We start from the raw sequence: 7,500 nt of genomic DNA, 5'->3' as shown, positions 1-7,500 counted from the left end.
AGGGGGCCTGGGGAGCCTCCTCCTGCGGGCATGGAGAACCAGGGGCCTGGGGAGCCTCCTCCTGCGGGGATGGAGAACCAGGGGGCCTGGGGAGCCTCCTCCTGCGGGCATGGAGAACCAGGGGGCCTGGGGAGCCTCCTCCTGCGGGCATGGAGAACCAGGGGGCCTGGGGAGCCTCCTCCTGCGGGCATGGAGAACCAGGGGGCCTGGGGAGCCTCCTCCTGCGGGGATGGGGAACCAGGGGCCTGGGGAGCCTCCTCCTGCGGGGATGGAGAACCAAGGGGCCTGGGGAGCCTCCTCCTGCGGGCATGGAGAACATGGGGGCCTGGGGAGCCTCCTCCTGCGGGCATGGAGAACCAGGGGCCTGGGGAGCCTCCTCCTGCGGGGATGGAGAACCAGGGGGCCTGGGGAGCCTCCTCCTGCGGGGATGGAGAACCAGGGGGCCTGGGGAGCCTCCTCCTGCGGGGATGGAGAACCAGGGGGCCTGGGGAGCCTCCTACTGCGGGGATGGAGAACCAGGGGCCTGGGGAGCCTCCTCCTGCGGGGATGGAGAACCAGGGGGCCTGGGGAGCCTCCTCCTGCGGGGATGGAGAACCAGGGGGCCTGGGGAGCCTCCTCCTGCGGGGATGGAGAACCAGGGGCCTGGGGAGCCTCCTCCTGCGGGCATGGAGAACCAGGGGGCCTGGGGAGCCTCCTCCTGCGGGGATGGGGAACCAGGGGGCCTGGGGAGCCTCCTCCTGCACCAGGGGGCCTGGGGAGCCTCCTCCTGCGGGGATGGGGAACCAGGGGGCCTGGGGAGCCTCCTCCTGCGGTGATGGGGAACCATGGGGCCTGGGGAGCCTCCTCCTGCGGGGATGGGGAACCAGGGGGCCTGGGGAGCCTCCTCCTGCGGGGATGGGGAACCAGGGGCCTGGGGAGCCTCCTCCTGCGGTGATGGGGAACCATGGGGCCTGGGGAGCCTCCTCCTGCGGGGATGGGGAACCAGGGGGCCTGGGGAGCCTCCTCCTGCGGGGATGGGGAACCAGGGGCCTGGGGAGCCTCCTCCTGCACCAGGGGGCCTGGGGAGCCTCCTCCTGCGGGGATGGGGAACCAGGGGGCCTGGGGAGCCTCCTCCTGCGGGGATGGGGAACCAGGGGCCTGGGGAACATTTTCAACACTTTGGGGCATTTCACAAGCGCTTCCCTCGCTTACGGCCACACCACCCTGAATGAGCCCGATCTCGTCTGATCTCGGAAGCCAAGCAGGGTCGGGCCCAGTTAGTACTTGGATGGGAGACCGCCTGGGAATACTGGGTGCTGTAAGCATTTTTTTTTGCCATTATTTGTGGGTAGAAAAGTGAGAAAAGTGACCTAAAATAGAACCGGGACTAGCAGGCAGTTCCCCCCACCAGGCGGCGGCATTTGGGGCATTATTTGTGGGTCAGAAAGTGAGAAAAGTGACCTAAAATAGAACCGGGACTAGGCGGCAGTTCCCCCCACCAGGCGGCGGCATTTGGGGCATTATTTGTGGGTAAGAAAGTGAGAAAAGTGACCTAAAATAGAACCGGGACTAGGCGGCAGTTCCCCCCACCAGGCGGCGGCATTTGGGGCATTATTTGTGGGTCAGAAAGTGAGAAAAGTGACCTAAAATAGAACCGGGACTAGGCGGCAGTTCCCCCCACCAGGCGGCGGCATTTGGGGCATTATTTGTGGGTCAGAAAGTGAGAAAAGTGACCTAAAATAGAACCGGGACTAGGCGGCAGTTCCCCCCACCAGGCGGCGGCATTTGGGGCATTATTTGTGGGTAAGAAAGTGAGAAAAGTGACCTAAAATAGAACCGGGACTAGGCGGCAGTTCCCCCCACCAGGCGGCGGCATTTGGGGCATTATTTGTGGGTAAGAAAGTGAGAAAAGTGACCTAAAATAGAACCGGGACTAGGCGGCAGTTCCCCCCACCAGGCGGCGGCATTTGGGGCATTATTTGTGGGTCAGAAAGTGAGAAAAGTGACCTAAAATAGAACCGGGACTAGGCGGCAGTTCCCCCCACCAGGCGGCGGCATTTGGGGCATTATTTGTGGGTCAGAAAGTGAGAAAAGTGACCTAAAATAGAACCGGGACTAGGCGGCAGTTCCCCCCACCAGGCGGCGGCATTTGGGGCATTATTTGTGGGTCAGAAAGTGAGAAAAGTGACCTAAAATAGAACCGGGACTAGGCGGCAGTTCCCCCCACCAGGCGGCGGCATTTGGGGCATTATTTGTGGGTCAGAAAGTGAGAAAAGTGACCTAAAATAGAACCGGGACTAGGCGGCAGTTCCCCCCACCAGGCGGCGGCATTTGGGGCATTATTTGTGGGTCAGAAAGTGAGAAAAGTGACCTAAAATAGAACCGGGACTAGGCGGCAGTTCCCCCCACCAGGCGGCGGCATTTGGGGCATTATTTGTGGGTAAGAAAGTGAGAAAAGTGACCTAAAATAGAACCGGGACTAGGCGGCAGTTCCCCCCACCAGGCGGCGGCATTTGGGGCATTATTTGTGGGTAAGAAAGTGAGAAAAGTGACCTAAAATAGAACCGGGACTAGGCGGCAGTTCCCCCCACCAGGCGGCGGCATTTGGGGCATTATTTGTGGGTCAGAAAGTGAGAAAAGTGACCTAAAATAGAACCGGGACTAGGCGGCAGTTCCCCCCACCAGGCGGCGGCATTTGGGGCATTATTTGTGGGTCAGAAAGTGAGAAAAGTGACCTAAAATAGAACCGGGACTAGGCGGCAGTTCCCCCCACCAGGCGGCGGCATTTGGGGCATTATTTGTGGGTCAGAAAGTGAGAAAAGTGACCTAAAATAGAACCGGGACTAGGCGGCAGTTCCCCCCACCAGGCGGCGGCATTTGGGGCATTATTTGTGGGTAAGAAAGTGAGAAAAGTGACCTAAAATAGAACCGGGACTAGGCGGCAGTTCCCCCCACCAGGCGGCGGCATTTGGGGCATTATTTGTGGGTCAGAAAGTGAGAAAAGTGACCTAAAATAGAACCGGGACTAGGCGGCAGTTCCCCCACCAGATGGCGGCATTTGGGGACCCGTAGTGTGGGCAGAAAACTCACCAAAGTGACTTAAAATAGAACCGGTGCAGGCGGCATGTTCCCCCACCAGATGGCGGCATTTGGGGACCCGTAGTGTGGGTAGAAAACTCACCAAAGTGACTTAAAATAGAACCGGTGCAGGCGGCATGTTCCCCCACCAGATGGCGGCATTTGGGGACCCGTAGTGTGGGTAGAAAACTCACCAAAGTGACTTAAAATAGAACCGGTGCAGGCGGCATGTTCCCCCACCAGATGGCGGCATTTGGGGAGCCGTAGTGTGGGCAGAAAACTCACCAAAGTGACTTAAAATAGAACCGGTGCAGGCGGCATGTTCCCCCACCAGATGGCGGCATTTGGGGACCCGTAGTGTGGGCAGAAAACTCACCAAAGTGACTTAAAATAGAACCGGTGCAGGCGGCATGTTCCCCCACCAGATGGCGGCATTTGGGGACCCGTAGTGTGGGCAGAAAACTCACCAAAGTGACTTAAAATAGAACCGGTGCAGGCGGCATGTTCCCCCACCAGATGGCGGCATTTGGGGACCCGTAGTGTGGGCAGAAAACTCACCAAAGTGACTTAAAATAGAACCGGTGCAGGCGGCATGTTCCCCCACCAGATGGCGGCATTTGGGGACCTGCAGTGTGGGTAGAAAACTCACCAAAGTGTCCTAAAATAGAACCGGGACCAGGGGGCCTCTTCCCCCACCAGGTGGCGGGCTTGGGGGGCTTGGTTTCCGGGTAGAAAACTCACCAAAGTGTCCTAAAATAGAACCGGGACCAGGGGGCATGTTCCCCCACCAGGCGGCGGGCTTGGGGGGCTTGGTTTGCGGGTAGAAAACTCACCAAAGTGTCCTAAAATAGAACCAGGACCAGGGGGCATGTTCCCCCACCAGGCGGCGGGCTTGGGGGGCTTGGTTTGCGGGTAGAAAACTCACCAAAGTGTCCTAAAATAGAACCGGGACCAGGGGGCCTCTTCCCCCACCAGGCGGCGGGCTTGGGGGGCTTGGTTTGCGGGTAGAAAACTCACCAAAGTGACCTAAAATAGAACCGGGCTAGGCGGCATGTTCCCCCACCAGGCGGCGGGCTTGGGGGGCTTGGTTTGCGGGTAGAAAACTCACCAAAGTGTCCTAAAATAGAACCGGGACCAGGGGGCATGTTCCCCCACCAGGCGGCGGGCTTGGGGGGCTTGGTTTGCGGGTAGAAAACTCACCAAAGTGTCCTAAAATAGAACCGGGACCAGGGGGCATCTTCCCCCACCAGGCGGCGGGCTTGGGGGGCTTGGTTTGCGGGTAGAAAACTCACCAAAGTGTCCTAAAATAGAACCGGGACCAGGGGGCATGTTCCCCCACCAGGCGGCGGGCTTGGGGGGCTTGGTTTGCGGGTAGAAAACTCACCAAAGTGTCCTAAAATAGAACCAGGACCAGGGGGCATGTTCCCCCACCAGGCGGCGGGCTTGGGGGGCTTGGTTTGCGGGTAGAAAACTCACCAAAGTATCGGCAAAATAGAACCAGGGAAGGGGGGGATGTCGGTCACAAGGTGCCCGAGTCAGAGAACCAGGAAAACGGACATAAATCCAGAAAACCTCGGTGTCTGACTGCTCCTCAAAAAGTGGTCTTTTTGATGTCACGAGCGCAACCACCTAGAGGTTAATGGGGAGGGATGGTGTGAGCGCAAACGGATTTTTCCTAAGTGTGACTGCTCCTCAAAAAGTGGTCTTTTTGATGTCACGAGCGCAACCACCTAGAGGTTAATGGGGAGGGATGGTGTGAGCGCAAACGGATTTTTCCCAAGTGTGACTGCTCCTCAAAAAGTGGTCTTTTTGATGTCACGAGCGCAACCACCTAGAGGTTAATAGGGAGCGAGTACAACAGGGGAGGGAGTGAATGGGCTCGGACTGTGGCCGAGCCTGGTGCCTCAAAATCGGACAAGGTTGGACTGGAAGCCCGCTGAGAACTCTGGTTCTTTTGCCAGACGAAACGAATTTTTTCCGAGTGTGACTGCTCTGCAAAAAGTGGTCTTTTTGATGTCACGAGCGCAACCACCTAGAGGTTAATGGGGAGGGAGTGGAAAAAACGACAAAGTGTTGAGCTCCGGACCGGGATGGCGGGCGACTCGAGCGGTCATGCCCGACTTTGAGACACTTTGTCGCGGTCATGCGAGCGACCTCCACTGCTCCCCGGAGGTGCCCCGGACCGGGTTGGCGGGTGACTCGAGCGGTCGTGCCCGACTTTGAGACACTTTGTCGCGGTCATGCGGGCGTCCTCCGCCGGTCCCCGGAGGTGCCCCGGACCGGGTTGGCGGGTGACTCGAGCGGTCATGCCCGACTTTGAGACACTTTGTCGCGGTCATGCGGGCGTCCTCCGCCGGTCCCCGGAGGTGCCCCGGACCGGGTTGGCGGGTGACTCGAGCGGTCGTGCCCGACTTTGAGACACTTTGTCGCGGTCATGCGGGCGTCCTCCGCCGGTCCCCGGAGGTGCCCCGGACCGGGTTGGCGGGTGACTCGAGCGGTCGTGCCCGACTTTGAGACACTTTGTCGCGGTCATGCGGGCGTCCTCCGCCGGTCCCCGGAGGTGCCCCGGACCGGGTTGGCGGGTGACTCGAGCGGTCATGCCCGACTTTGAGACACTTTGTCGCGGTCATGCGGGCCTCCTCCGCCGGTCCCTGGAGGTGCCCCGGACCGGGTTGGCGGGTGACTCGAACGGTCATGCCCGACTTTGAGACACTTTGTCGCGGTCATGCGGGCGTCCTCCGCCGGTCCCTGGAGGTGCCCCGGACCGGGTTGGCGGGTGACTCGAGCGGTCGTGCCCGACTTTGAGACACTTTGTCGCGGTCATGCGAGCGACCTCCGCCGGTCCCCGGAGGTTCCCCGGACCGGGTTGGCGGGTGACTCGAACGGTCGTGCCCGACTTTGAGACACTTTGTCGCGGTCATGCGGGCGTCCTCCGCCGGTCCCTGGAGGTGCCCCGGACCGGGTTGGCGGGTGACTCGAGCGGTCGTGCCCGACTTTGAGACACTTTGTCGCGGTCATGCGGGCGTCCTCCGCCGGTCCCTGGAGGTGCCCCGGACCGGGTTGGCGGGTGACTCGAGCGGTCATGCCCGACTTTGAGACACTTTGTCGCGGTCATGCGGGCGTCCTCCGCCGGTCCCTGGAGGTGCCCCGGAAAGGGTTGGCGGGTGACTCGAGCGGTCATGCCCGACTTTGAGACACTTTGTCGCGGTCATGCGGGCGTCCTCCGCCGGTCCCTGGAGGTGCCCCGGACCGGGTTGGCGGGTGACTCGAGCGGTCGTGCCCGACTTTGAGACACTTTGTCGCGGTCATGCGGGCGTCCTCCGCCGGTCCCTGGAGGTGCCCCGGACCGGGTTGGCGGGTGACTCGAGCGGTCATGCCCGACTTTGAGACACTTTGCCGCGGTCATGCGGGCGACCTCCGCCGGTCCCTGGAGGTGCCCCGGACCGGGTTGGCGGGTGACTCGAGCGGTCGTGCCCGACTTTGAGACACTTTGCCGCGGTCATGCGGGCGACCTCCGCCGGTCCCTGGATGGCGGGCTCCAGTGAGGTCGGCGGGGGAAGGCTCGGGCTGAGGCCGACTTCGGTGCCTCAAAGTCGGACAAGGTTGGATTGGAAGTCCGCTGTGTTGAGGACCAGTGGCATTCGGCGGTGGAACGCTCAGAACTTGGCCGACATCGGTGCCTCAACGTCGGACAAGGTTGGAGTGGATGACCGCTGATAACTCTGGTTCTTTTGCCAGACGAAAGAAATTTTTCCCGAGTGTGACTGCTCTGAAAAAAGTGGTCTTTTTGATGTCACGAGCGCAACCACCTAGAGGTTAATAGGGAGGCACCATAACAGGAGAGGGAGTGAAAAGGCTCGGAGGGTGGCCGAGCCTGGTGCCTCAAAATCGGACAAGGTTGGAGTGGATGACCGCTGAAAACTCTGGTTCTTTTGCCAGACGAAAGAAATTTTTCCCGAGTGTGACTGCTCTGAAAAAAGTGGTCTTTTTGATGTCACGAGCGCAACCACCTAGAGGTTAATAGGGAGGCACCATAACAGGAGAGGGAGTGAAAAGGCTCGGACGGTGGCCGAGCCTGGTGCCTCAAAATCGGACAAGGTTGGAGTGGATGACCGCTGAAAACTCTGGTTCTTTTGCCAGACGAAAGAAATTTTTCCCGAGTGTGACTGCTCTGAAAAAAGTGGTCTTTTTGATGTCACGAGCGCAACCACCTAGAGGTTAATAGGGAGGCACCATAACAGGAGAGGGAGTGAAAAGGCTCGGAGGGTGGCCGAGCCTGGTGCCTCAAAATCGGACAAGGTTGGAGTGGATGACCGCTGAAAACTCTGGTTCTTTTGCCAGACGAAATAAATTTTTCCCGAGTGTGACTGCTCTGCAAAAAGTGGTCTTTTTGATGTCACGAGCGCAACCACCTAGAGGTTAATAGGGAGGCACCATAACAGG

The 7,500-nt window shown here is 59.8% G+C and overlaps 1 non-coding gene across 1 annotated transcript; it reads left to right on the top strand.

Moving 5' to 3' along the window:
- The first annotated feature begins 1,185 nt into the window (after positions 1–1,185).
- On the top strand, positions 1,186–1,304 carry LOC148058398 (5S ribosomal RNA). The gene has a single exon (XR_015709870.1). It is a non-coding gene; the product is annotated as a 5S ribosomal RNA (ribosomal RNA).
- Positions 1,305–7,500: the final 6,196 nt, after the last annotated feature.

This window comes from Callionymus lyra, unplaced genomic scaffold (genome assembly GCF_982586985.1).
Source record: "Callionymus lyra unplaced genomic scaffold, fCalLyr1.hap1.1 HAP1_SCAFFOLD_83, whole genome shotgun sequence".
In the NCBI taxonomy this organism is placed as follows: domain Eukaryota; kingdom Metazoa; phylum Chordata; class Actinopteri; order Syngnathiformes; family Callionymidae; genus Callionymus; species Callionymus lyra.
The sequence above is the reverse complement of the archived record's forward strand: the minus strand, read 5'-3'. Positions and strand labels throughout refer to the sequence as shown.